Source organism: Pinus tabuliformis, chromosome 7, assembly GCF_031772625.1.
Source record: "Pinus tabuliformis cultivar Carrire ecotype Pingquan chromosome 7, CPIR1, whole genome shotgun sequence".
In the NCBI taxonomy this organism is placed as follows: Eukaryota; Viridiplantae; Streptophyta; class Pinopsida; order Pinales; family Pinaceae; genus Pinus; species Pinus tabuliformis.
In genome coordinates this window covers 1,835,928,963-1,835,942,810 of record NC_142293.1, presented here as the reverse complement: position 1 = coordinate 1,835,942,810, position 13,848 = coordinate 1,835,928,963, and positions in this window count along the sequence as shown.

Here is a 13,848-nt window from a genome sequence, read left to right as displayed (position 1 = left end):
AACTGTCCATCTTCTAATGCTGACCGTATGAAATGGTACTTGAGCTGTATATGTTTAGTCTTGGAATGAAATGCAGAGAGTTCTTTGCAAGATATATGGCACTCTGGCTGTCATTGTATAACATGCCCAACTCTGCTTCTTACCCAATTCATCCAGAAACCTTTGTAACCAAATCATTTCTTTGCTAGCCTCTGTAGTAGCAACATACTCTACTTCCATCGTTTAGAATGCAACAACACTTTGGATTTTTGAAAACCAACTAACAACTGTTCCACCTATAGTAAACACATACCCTGTGGTGCTCCTCCTGTTATCTCTGTCACCTGCCATATTTGCATCAACATATCCATGTAGAGCAATGTTTGAACCAACAAATCATAATTCTTGATTTGTGGTACCTCTCAAATACTTGAGAATCCACTTCACTACCATCCAATGTTATTTTCCTAGATTGTTCATGTCCCTACTTACAACTCCCACTATGCAGACCATTTTATACATTAAGCTTCCAACTACTGATGCATATCAGGCCTTGTGTAGACCATTGTATACATTAAGCTTCCAGCTACTGATGCATATGGAACTTTAGACATATGAGCCATTTCTTCTTGAGTCTTGGGACACACCTCCTTACTTAATTTGAAATGGCTAGCCAAAGGTATACCAACTGGTTTTGCATTCTGCATATTAAACCTTTTCAACACCTTTTCTATTTACTCACTTTGAGACAATGTTAATTTGTGATTCTTCCTGTCTCTAGTTATTCTCATACCAAGGATTTGTTTCGTAGCACCCAAATCCTTCATTGCAAATGGGTTTGCCAATTTTCTTTTGAGCACATTTATCTCTTGCATGTTAGAACCTGCAACAAGCATGTCATCTACATACAATAAAAATATAATATAGCTGCCATCATTTTGCCTTTTGAGATAAACACAATGATTAGAGTGACACTTAGTGCAACCTTGTTCAGACATAAACTTGTGAAATTTTAGATACCACTACCTTGGAGCCTGTTTTAAGCCATACAAGCTCTTCTTCAACCTACACACTAGTTTCTCCTTCCCTTTTACCTCATATCCTTGTGGCTGCTGCATATATATCTCTTCCTCCAAATCCCCATGGAGAAAGGTTGTCTTTACATCTAACTGCTCAATATGCAAATCTTCAGCTGCTACTAGACTTAAAATAGTTATGATTGAAGTAATTTTAACAATAGGAGAAAAGATTTCATCAAAATAAATACCTTTCTTCTATGCAAACCCCTTCACTACAAGTCTAGCTTTGTACCTCTATTTTCCTCCATCTTCTTCCTTTAGCTTGTAAACCCATTTATTTTGTAATGCTATTTTACCTACAGGAAACCTGACTAAGTCCCAAGTCTGGTTATGTGCTAAGGAGTCCATCTCTTCTTTCATGGCTTGCATCCACTTCTTCCTGGTTTCTACCTGCACTGCTTCTTCATAACATTCTAGTTCACCAGAACTAGTCAACAATACATAATATAATGAAGGGGAGTATCATTCAGGGGGTCTACTTATCTCGGTAGATCCTCTAGCACCACTTTCAGGTGTTTGAAGTGCTTGTTACTATTGTGGTTGTTGTTCTGGCTGTTGATCATTATAATTTTCAGGCACCATCACTTTTCCTATGATATCGTCAAGCACTGTGTATTCTCTGTTTTCTTTTTCCTGTTTCTTTTCCTAAAATTGATTCTTATACAAGAAATTTTCATTGAATATTACATCTCTACTCCTAATGATTTTGTGATTTTCATAATCATATAAGCAATAAGCAAAATCATTAACACCATATCCAATAAAGGTACACTTCTTTGATTTTGCCTCAAGCTTTTTTCTATTTTCTTTGTTAATGTGGACAAAGGCTTCACAACCAAAAGTCTTCAAAAAGGAGTAGTTTACCTTTTTACCTATCCATGCCTCCTCTGGAATACCACCATCCAAGGAACTTGAAGGCCCTCTGTTTATTAGATAAACAAAGGTATCTATAGCATCTGCCCAAAATTGTAAAGGCAATCCTGCATGCAATCTCATGCACCTTGCACGCTCCATGATTGTCCTATTCATCCTTTCTAACATGCCATTTTCTTGTGGTGTTCCTGGAACTGTCTTCTCTCTATGAATTCCATTCTATGAACAATACCTATCAAGCTCTTTGCTACAATATTCACCTCCATTGTCTGATCTGCTACACTTCAATCTTTTTCCTGTCTCATTTTCAACCAAATCTTTCCATTTCTTGAAAGTATCAAATACATTAGATTTATTTCGAATACAATAAATCCAAGTTTTTTTTATTGCATCATCAATAAAAGTAACATAATAACGAGAGCCACCAAGAGATGATACCTGAGCAGGTCCCCATACATCTGTATGCACAAGCTCTAATTTTTTGATCTTCTTTTCTTTCCCAACTCTAAGGAATCTAACTCTCTTCTGTTTTCCATAAACACAATTCTCACAGAAGTCCAAATCAACATTCTTCAAACCCAGCAACAAATTCCTTGAGTGAATAATCTTCATCCCCTTCTCACTCATGTTTCTGAGCCTATGATGCCACAATGTCGTATCTTCTCTTGTAGAGGTTAAAGCATTAACAGAATTAGAAATACCATTGCATAAATACAATCTACCAAACTTTTCACCTTTTTCTATTACCAGGGCTCCTTTGGTGACCTTCCAAGCTTTATCTGTGAAAGTTGTTACACAACCTTCACCACCTAACTGCCCTGTTGAAATCAGATTTTTCTTCAGTTCTAGAACATGCCTTACCTCCTTTAGTAGCCATTGGTTTCCATTCTGCTGTTTTGCAAGAACCTTACCCATTCCAACAATTTTACAGGGTTTATCATCACTGAAACGGACTTGTCCAAAATCTCCTTGAACATAGTCATGAAAATATTTCTTCTCAGGTGTGGCATGGAATGAGGCCCTAGAATCTACCACCCAAGAATTAGTAATATTTTCAAAAGAAAGAATCAAAGCATATTGTAACACCTCACCTATGACATTTTCTTCATGATTGTTTTCTTGTTGTGCATCTCCTTCTTTTCCCTTCCGAGATCTACAGTCTTTCTTTAGGTGTCCTTTCTTTCCGTATTTCCAGCACACTATCCCCGATCTAGACTTGGATCTACCTTTCCTTGATTTACTGCGATATCTTGAGCTCTTTCCTCTTTCCATTTTTCTTCCCCTAGACTCTGTAGTCAAAACATTACTTGATGTCTCACCCGAGATTTTATGTCACATTTCCTCGCTAAGGATTGCACCGACAACATCATCAAAATTTAATGTACTAGATCCAGAGATAGATTTACTAATGGCCATAACTAAACCATTCCAACTTTCTGGCAATGAGCATAGAAATAACAGAGCCCTAACTTCATCATCAAACTTTACCCCTATAGAACTTAAGTGACTTGTAATTGTATTAAAATCATTTAAATGATCAGCGATAGATCCACCCTCCGACATCTTCATATTAAATAAACGCTTCATAAGAAATACCTTATTTGACGCCGAGGATTTTTCATATAGTTTGGATAATTCCAACATTAAACCATGTATTGTCGTTTCTTTTGAAATATTAAACACTACCGACGCTGCTAGGCACAACCATATTGTTCCAAGTGCCTTTCTATCGAGAATATCCCATTTTGTGTCTGTCATACTCGTTGGCTTCTTTGTCTTTCCACTCAATGGTAGGTACAGATCTCTTTGATACAGATAATATTCCATCTGCATATTCCACAGCTGGTAGTTTTGGCCATTGAATTTTTTGACCCTAAACCTACCATCTTTCGCCATTGCTCCCACTCAAACTAGGAACCCTTCTCTCCTGCGAGTTTATCAGCCAAATAGACCTTCGACTTTGATACTAGTTGTTAGAAAATTATATATTACAGAGCAATGGAACACATAAAATACTGCAGGAATATAAACACAGAAAACACATAAAACAAGAGAGACACAAACATACGTGGTTCACCCAGTTTGGGCTACATCCATGGAGAAACAGCCAATCCTTCTTTTATTATATTATCTAGCAAATTGAAGAGATACAACCTATAGAAGATCCACTGTAACATCGTCTTCGCTCTCAATCTCCTCTCTCTTCCTCACTCATAATACACACACACACACACACACACACACACACACACACACACACACACACATATATATATATATATATATATATATATATATATATATATATATATATATATAGATGCAATACAATTCCTTCATATATTGTGAGGGGTTTCTTTCTAGGGCAGAAAACCCGAAATTAAACATAACTTCTACTGTCAGATCATCTTCCTAACGAATGTTCCAGATTGACTAGAAATTATTAGACTTTTACAAGGTATTTTTACATCTATTTTTAGCTCCGGGGGCGCTACCTTTGAACCCCTGCCGGGGGACCGCTAGCCCCTGAACCCCCCAGCTGAGGGGGATTTACCCCCGTGGACCCCCGCAGGGGGGACAAGTCCCCCTCATGTGGAGTGGTGTACAATCTTCCTAGGGTATACATCTGGCTAAAACTTTGAATACAAAATATAATCAGGCTCCACACCCAACAAAATAATCCATTGTAAAATGACTGAAATATTGGTTGAGATGGCTCTCTTGAAATACACAAATTGTTTATTGTTTGCACTTTAATTACTAAGGTAAGTTAAGCTCTAATTCTTTTATCAACCCGAGAAAGTACACTTAGAGGCACCATCTAATGTATATAGATCTAGAAGGATCTAGGGTTATAATGATATCCTAGTGAAATGAAATTAACAATGCTCTCTTACAAGAGGTCCTTGTCTTTTCAAGCACTTAAGCATCAATTTAGATGAAAACAAATCTAATGAAATTCTGATTGCCTAGGTAACAATATTAGAGTATTAATTCCTTTATTAGGGGTTCTACAATTCCTTTACAAGAATTTTTTTCTATAGAGTCCCTTTCAAAACAATTTCTAAGACTTAGCTATTCAAAGAAATATTCAAGATGAGTAGTTTTAGAAGTCAAATAGTAAGTGATTCTTTTACAAGATTCATTCAGCTAATTACTAATTGAATTCTGCATTCCAAATCATGAATTATGAATTAACTCTAAAATCAAAATCATGAGATAACATGCATGTTTGCTAACCCTTAAGATGAATATTGGTTGAGTCATTTTACAAGTATCTTTCACAACAAATACAAATCTTTCAATTAACAACTCTTAATGGCATAAACTTGCAGCACATAAATGAAATAGCAAACTCTAAATATCATATTTATCAATGCAATTTAGAAAGAAAACTAAATAAGGAGTGTGCCAACTCCATAGTGGGGGCCCTTCCACACTTCGCAAGAAAATTGTAAGCTAACTCACGTGAAGAAGATTATTGGATCTGAAAGCCTAGGCTGAACTCAAAGCTATAGCTCTAAATTGAAATTCAAAAATCAAAAGTCATACATAGGCTATTCCAAGTTTCTCATAAATAAAAAAGCTAACCATCTAGTTCTTCCTTTGAGCGATTTATCGCCAATTTCCATAACAAAAAGAAACTATTTATCCTCCCCAATATCTTAATTAAATATTATCAGTTACAAAAAAGAGGTTGAAATTGGTTCAAATCCTCCATTTAGTCAAAAATATCAAAGAAAATAGAAATTTTGTTCACAAAATCTCGAAATTCTGTTGAAGTGGCTAGTTTTGACCAGCGTTGACCAGACACCTATTTCCTTCAAATATGATATTGGATAGGTAATCCACCATCTGTGTACATTTAGCTTTATGCCCACAATATTTGAATTTCACCAACCTATTATGCAACATGTCAAACCATGGAGCAATTACAGGAAGTTATAACATCTTGTAATTTTCTGGAAAATGTCATTTTTAACACAATAATTTCAAAAATTGATTTCAAGATAAAAATAATGATAACGACATCATATCATTTAGTTTCTAAGGGTTATGGATGAAATATGAAGGTTAGATGGTCAAAAATGATGAACAAAAGAGGATTTCTAAGTGAAATGGACAATTATAATTTGACACCAGCATTCCCCCAAACTGAGGATTTTGCATGCCCTCATGCAAATGAATTATTACCTATCAAACTCTACCTTCTGCCTTGGCTTCTGCCACTGCTACCTGAAGTAAAGCATTGATGTTCATTTGGGCTTCACATTTTGTCTTCAAAATTTGATACTTGGTTTTAATTGCCTTCTTTTGCTTGTAGAGTTTATAGGCCCTCCTAGAGATTTGCATTTTATAATCTTTGAGTTTCTTAACCTTCTTTTTCAACTTTTCATTCTCATCTTGAAATTTCTTACTTTGTATTTTGAGTGTTTCACTTTCTCTTTTCACCACTCTTTCCAAAACTTCGGACTTCATAAGCTGCTGCTATAATTTCTCAACTTTCCTTTCCAACTTTCTTTTATTCTTACCTGAGAATTTTTGTTCTTGTTGTTCCTTTTCCTTGTCCTTCATTTCCAATCCTTGTATGTGATCATACTGGGGTTGTAGTAGAATGTCATCTTCCTCCACCGTTTTCTCTTTCTAACCAAACTTAGTCTTTCTGGACCTTCTTGTGTAGGTGGTAAAGATTTTATCTTGCTTAGCTTTTTCAATTTCTTCTCTTACCATTCTTCTTGTCTTTATATTGCTACTGGATGGAGTAGAGATACTAGGCCGTGCTTTGAAAATTCCTCTACATTATCTACATCAATCAATATATTTGGATGTTGTTGCTCCTTTTGTGGATTTTGTTGTTCTTCTTGTCCTTCTTCTGTTGTAAATTGATTAGTTACCAAAAATTTCTTCCATGTCACACCTATCTTTGGCAATTCAAACTCAATCAAGATTTTCACCAAACCAAAATGATATAGTCTCCTATCCATGCTATTTCTTTGTTTTTGTATTGTTTTTGACATAGTAGTTAGAATTTGCAAAAGAAAATGAGGCAAGCTTATCATACAATCTCCCCTTAGATGCATTAACAATTTGATATGATAAAGAAACACTATACTATATCTACCTTCACAAGTTATGAATTTCTAAATTACATAAACCATTTTGTCCCATGGATGAATGAGCCAACTCCTAGTAACCCATGTTTTCTAGTTATCTGATGATACCCTTGGCCTAGATATGAAATGTGTCCATATTTTCTCCTTAAGCTGCCTTGTTTTGAAATACTTTTCTCCCTCTGGACTTATGCCTATAGCCTGGGCAATTGTATCCTTTGAGACTCTAAAATATAGGTTCCCTACAATGGCTCTTTCTCTAGTGAATGAAGAGGAAAATCCCATGGCTGTTAACTCATTGTGCCCATCGATTTTTTCTAAGACTGTTAACATTGTTTTTCTCTAAGGATGTCTATGCAGTCTCCATGCAATTTGGAAAGGTCGAATTGTTCTGGCTCTGTTCTATTTGCCATGATAATTTTTTTTTACCTCTTCTTACCCTATGTTGTACGAAAAATGTTGTTGTGAGAAAAATTTACTTCTTTTTACCTTATGTTGTAAGAAAATTTACCAAAATTTCTGTGAGAAAACTACCTCAACCTACAATGTCCTGAGTGCTATTCGTATGCCTTTTTGTCTCTGTTCAAGTGGAAGATGTTGCTATTTTTGGATGGGAACTCCATTTCAACTGGTCTTGTTGAATTTTCCTTATGTCGTGGACCTTTCTATTCGTATGTTGACATTGTTATTGTCAAAATACTCATAACCATATACACAAATATCTAGAGACAGGGTTCTTCAGTCATTCGGGATTTTTATTTTTAAGGAATAGAGAAATGTTTTCTAAATTCTGCTCTCAATAATAAACATGACACATCATTCCTTTACCTTGTCATTGCATTAATGATGGATTACTTTGTTCTCATATGGTGTGCAATTATGTAATGAACCCTTGGTTCCTTCACTCAGCATCTAAAATTCCTTAGATTTCTTCACACGGTGTTTACATGATGAGTCTATGGTTCCTTCATACGACATTTTAATTGAGTGTTGATACCTTGTCTACACTCAGCATTTGGATGATGATAACCTCTGCCTACACAACATTTACTTAATTATAGTCTCGATGGCTTATGAGCAGTAGTCATATATAATTGAAATGATGAAATAGGGTGTGTTATAATGAACTTAGGCAACAAATCATGAGAGCTTCAAATTATTATGATCTCTTTGAACTAGACGTTAATACTTATTATGATGACATTTTGTCATCGTACCCTTTTTTGATCATTTTTCTTATGTTATAGATTTAAAATTTTTAGGTTGAAAACCATAAAATTTTTATAAATCCTTCATCCTTTGACCTAATCCTATTCTTCAAAAATTCTGATTTGTAGCTACTAATTTATGGCTTCTGATTTGTACTTGTTGACTTAATTAGTTCTGAGTATGCATGCTTAGTTTTAGTACGTCTGTTGGCACATATGACTGTAGGTTGAATTAAAAGAGTATGTACATGATAAAAGATAGGCTTTAAGGAGCAGGTCTAGGAATATGTATAGGATAGAAAATAGGACTAATGTACATGATACAAATAGGATATAGTTATAGGATAGAAAACTAGTTTTTAAGAGTAGGAATGAGTCCTACAAGATATTGAAATGAGCATGTATGATATAAGATAGGCTAGATATTAGAAACTAAAATCAATTAACATTATGAACCACTATTTAAAAATTGGAATTAATAAAAGAAATTAAAAGTATTAAAATGAAAATTCTTACAGCCCTCTGATATTTATTTTGTTTGGAAGCTAGCTTTTGTTGTTTGATATGTTCAGGCATAGCAGAATGTGATGTTGTCCATTTCTCTCTTAAGTGTAGTCTCTTTCTTCTTAGGTGTTGTATTCTTCTTTGAAATCTTCTTCTTCTTAGATGCAGTCTTCGTCTTTGTAGATGCAATCTTCCTCTTAATAGATACCATTTTGATAATGTGCATAGAACATGCCCCTTTTCTAAGAATTTGTATATAACAAGTCCCTTTTTCTGATATGTTTTGAGTTTAAAATTTGATCAAATCCTTTGAAAAATACTAAACAACAATCATTTCTTGTTGAGAATCCATTAGAAATGTAAAGAAGAATCTATTCCTCTTTTGGAGATGAAGTTAAGGAGATGAAAAAGCATGAACAAGTTCAGAATTTCTCTTCCCCTACTGATGATTTGACTTGTTCTCAAGTCATGTTTATGAAATATAATTTGGAAAATGATTTTATTTGAAATTAAAATTGAACTAAATGGAATTCTTACAAGCCAATTTATTGGTTTTCTCGTAAGAATTCGTGTTTAGAGTATGCCCTATTTGGTTTTCATATGTAAACATTTATTTTGTTTTTTGTTTTGTTTTTTTTTTTTTTACTTTTGAGGAGAGAAAAGTGATTAAGGCTTAGATTTTACAATTGATTGCTATACTATCTGTACATCCTTTTGTTGTGACACTGTCTTCATGAAATCTTCATTGCTGACAGGCTTGTGATAGAGCTTTAGCCTGTGTCAATTCACTAGAAATGTTCATTCCTCTTGGTCAATTGTAGTGAGTTTAAATTACCCCTTCTCAAAGATTTCGATGATTTCATATGGACCCATCCAATGGGTTGTAAATTTGGCTTTGTAGTCTTTGAATTTTGAGTCAAAGAGTAATGCCGAGTCTCCAACTTGAAACTCTTTCTTCTTGATTAACTTATCATTCCATTGGGTCCTTTGCTGTTGGATCATTATTGTCCTTTCCAATGCTTGCTATTGCATCTCGTACAAATGATTTAGTTTCATTACCCTTTCTTGTTGTGCTTCAGAGAGTTCTATTCCTATGTCTGCAACCAATTTGTAACTATGTATTTGAAATTATATTAGAAGCATAACTTCTTTGCCATATACTAACTGATAAGGTGTAAACCCGATTGTATTTTCAAGGTGATTCTATATGCCCATAGTGCCTTATTTAGCTTCTCCACCCAATCTTTTCTATTCATGGCCATTGTCTTAGTTATAATTCCTTCTAGTGTCTTGTTCTTCGATTCCACTTGGCCATTGGCCTATGGATGGTAGGGTTTACTCCTTCTATGCTTGATTTTATACTTTTCAGTGATATCTTGAACCAATCTAGAAGTGAATTGTGTCCCTTGATTTGTTACTATTTCTCTAGGCACTCCATATCTAACAAAGATTTCTTCAAAAAGGAAATTAACTATGGTTTGTTCTGTTGTCCTTACTAATGCCTTTGCTTCAACCCATTTAGTCACATAATTGGTACACACAAGGATGTACTTCTTACCTTTGGATGGTGGATTGATGGGTCCAACAAAGTCTAGAGCTCATTTTTCAAATGGTTCTAGATGTACCTGTGGCTGTAGTGGCATCTAATTGGAGGTAGTTGGTTTTCCCATGCGTTGGAAACTATCACAACTCCTCACATACTTCTTTGAAACCTTGGATATTGATGACAAATAGTAGCCAAGGCTAAGTATTTTGTGTGCCGTCCTCTTAGCTGCAAAATGACCACCACAAAGTTCATCATGGAAAGATTTTAGGATGTCAATAATTTCATCCTCTCTAATGCATCTTCTAATAATCATGTCATAACCAGTATAAAACAAATCGCCATTATCCCATTGATAACTTGCACCTTTTTTGATGAGTCTTTTCTTCTCCTTTAAGCTGAAATATAAAGGTACTTTTCCTGTGGACAAGTAATTAGCTAAATCAACACACCATGGAGTTAACACTGAAATTGCAAACAAGTGTTCATCAAAAAATGAATATTCAACTGGAACAACTTCACCTAGATTTTGTAGTCTAGAAAAGTAATCTGCTACCTGGTTCTCTTTCGCTGGTCTATCTAACACGGTGAGATTAAATTCTTGTAGTAAGAGTAACCATTTGGTGATCCTCCCATTAGTATATGTTTTTTCATTAAGTATCTAATGGTGGTGTGGTCAGTGTGAACGAGAACTTCATACCCAGTTATGTAGTGATGAAATTTGTTCACTGTATGTATAATTGCAAGAATTTTCTTTTCAGTTACTGTGTAGTTGAGTTCAGCAGGAGTAAAATTTTTATTGATAAAGTAAATGGCATAAGTTAAAGCCCCTTATTTTTTCCTAATGAAGCCCCTACTACTGTATCGAATGCATCAGTTGAGATGTGAAAAGGTAAAGTCCAATTAGGTCCCCTCAAAACTGGAGCAATGGATAATTTTTCTTTGAGTTTCTCAAAAGCAGTTTGACAGGTACCATTCCAATTTAAAGTTATGTCTTTTGCAAGAAGCTTAAACAAAGGAAAAGCTATATTACTAAAGTTTTCAATAAATATCCTATAATAGCTTGCATAACTAGGAAAGCTTCTTACATCTTTTTGATTTGTTGGAATTGGGAATTTGACAATAATTTGAATTTTGGTTTGATATACCTTGATTCCCTTAGAGTAAACATGATGTCCTAAGACTATTCCCTCATTCAACATCATATAAAAATTTTCATTGCTTAAAGACAAGTTGGTTTCAATGTATCGCTTCAACACTTTCTCAAGATTTTGCAAAGAGTGGTCAAAGGAATCACCATATACTAAAAAATCATCCATGTATACTTCAACACACTCATGGACTAGATCAACAAAAATTGCTAATACTGCTCTTTGAAATGTTGCTGGAGCATTGCATAAGCCAAATGGTAGAACATTGTAAGCATATGTACCCCAGGGGAAAGTAAATGTTGTTTTGTCTTGATCTTCTAGGGCTATGCTAATCTGATTGTAACTGCTAAAACCATCCATGGAGGAAAATGATATTTTTCTAGCCAATGTATCCAAAAATTGATCAATAAATGACAATGGAAGTAATCTTTAAGGGTGGCTTTATTCGATTCTCTATAGTCAAAACAAACTTGCTACTTACCAGTTTTCTTGGAGACTATCACTAGCGGAGATACCCACTGGCTGTCTAGGATGGGGTAAATGAAATTGACTTTTAGTATCTTTTGCAGTTCATCTCTTACAATCTCTTTGAGCATGGGATTCATCCTTCTCTGTGGCTGCCTCATTCGTTGAATGCTAGTATTTGTGTAAATATGGTGAGTGCAAGTTTCTGGGTGAATTCCCTGCATGTTAGTGTAGTCCCAAGAAAATGCCTTTTGGTATTTGCTCAGCATGTCAAGCAATTTATGTTCTTGAGATGTTTCTAGAAATGCCCCAATGTTCAGTGTTTTTCCTGGGTTGATTTCTATAGTCTTGCTTTGTGTGTTTGTAATGGATTTGATTGGAAAAATATCTTCAAATAATGTTTTCAGACAATACATGGTACAAGTTTCCTTAAAGCTTTGTGCCAATATTTGATCTGCAATAGTGTATTGTTCATTTCTCAACTCCTCTGAAACATCAGGTTGAGAGATAAACATTTCCACTAAGTCTTCATTATTGTTCTCCCTGAAATCATACATTTGATTGATGCTTAAAACAGAGTATATTTCTTCCCTATCATTGTATTTATCATCAAGCCATAGGTTTTGTGTTACTGTTGGAGCTTGGGCTGATGGGTACAAGGTAAGTTTCTTTCTCTCCGTGCCTCTAGAAATAATCATGTTACCCGATCTACACCCAATGAATGCATCAGCAGTTGCCAACCATGGTCTGCCAAGTATGAGTGGGTGTCCTCCTAAGTTTGTTTTTAGCTGGAATACTAAGAAATCAACTGGATACTCCCAAGAGTCTAGTGACGCAATTATATCTTCCAGTATCCCTTCAGGTATGAATTTTTAGCGATCTACTAATTCCAAAACAATCAGTGTTGACTGTAAATTTGTTAGATGTAAAATTTTCGTTGTGTCCAATGTCATAACATTTATTGTAGCTCCTAATGTAGGTTTTAACCCTGTACCGAAATTACCTACATACGAATTCTAAAACAAAGAAAATAAACAATGCGAGAGCATAACACATAAAACACATATACACAGAGATTTTCCCCTGGATCCCAAAACTGGGACTACCATCTTGATTTTTCATTAAGTTCCTTTCAATGTTACAATACATATTTATACATGCCGAAGCATCCAATACCATGGACCGAAAACCATCGCATCCAAAACCAAGGACTGAAAACCATTGCGTCCAAAACCATGTGCAAAAATAATGCACAAAACCATAGGTAGGTCCACCCAACCTAATATAGGGTGCAAAAACAAAATTTTATAGAGGGGGGTTACCTAAACCTGTCAAACTCCCTATGACCCCCCCCGCTACGTAATCAGCGCAACAAAGGGGGGGCTCCGGCCCCCTCTAACCCCCCGGTTAACTACGTGGGCCAGTCATGGAAAGAATATAACAAAAACCAACACCTAAGTCAATTAAAGTGTTTGGAATTGAAATTTTATTGATAATTTATATTATTCTAGGTATGCCTGGGTCAACATATTTTTCCATGGAAATGACATTTGACATTAAGCAAGCTAAATTTCCAATGACATGTATTGTTTGTGGATAAAATCTTTTCTTTGCAGGCTTTTTGAGACAGAGTTCTTTAATGGATTTGCTATAAATTGGAATATCCTTGATTTCCTGGAGTAATGGCATTTTGAAATACACATTTCTCAATTCATCAAGAACATTTAATTGTGGCAATTGTGTGGGTAATTTTGGTTGAAGTTACCATTCTGGAAATGGAGGTGACTGTACTGTTTTGATTTGTTGACCCTGTTTTGGATTATTTTGTTTTCTATGTGTTGGATCATTTTGTTTGCTATGTGTTGGTATTTCTTGTTCATCAATTTGACTCTCTTTTTGTGATTTTGTTGGAACAGGTGGAGGTTCCTTTTGTAT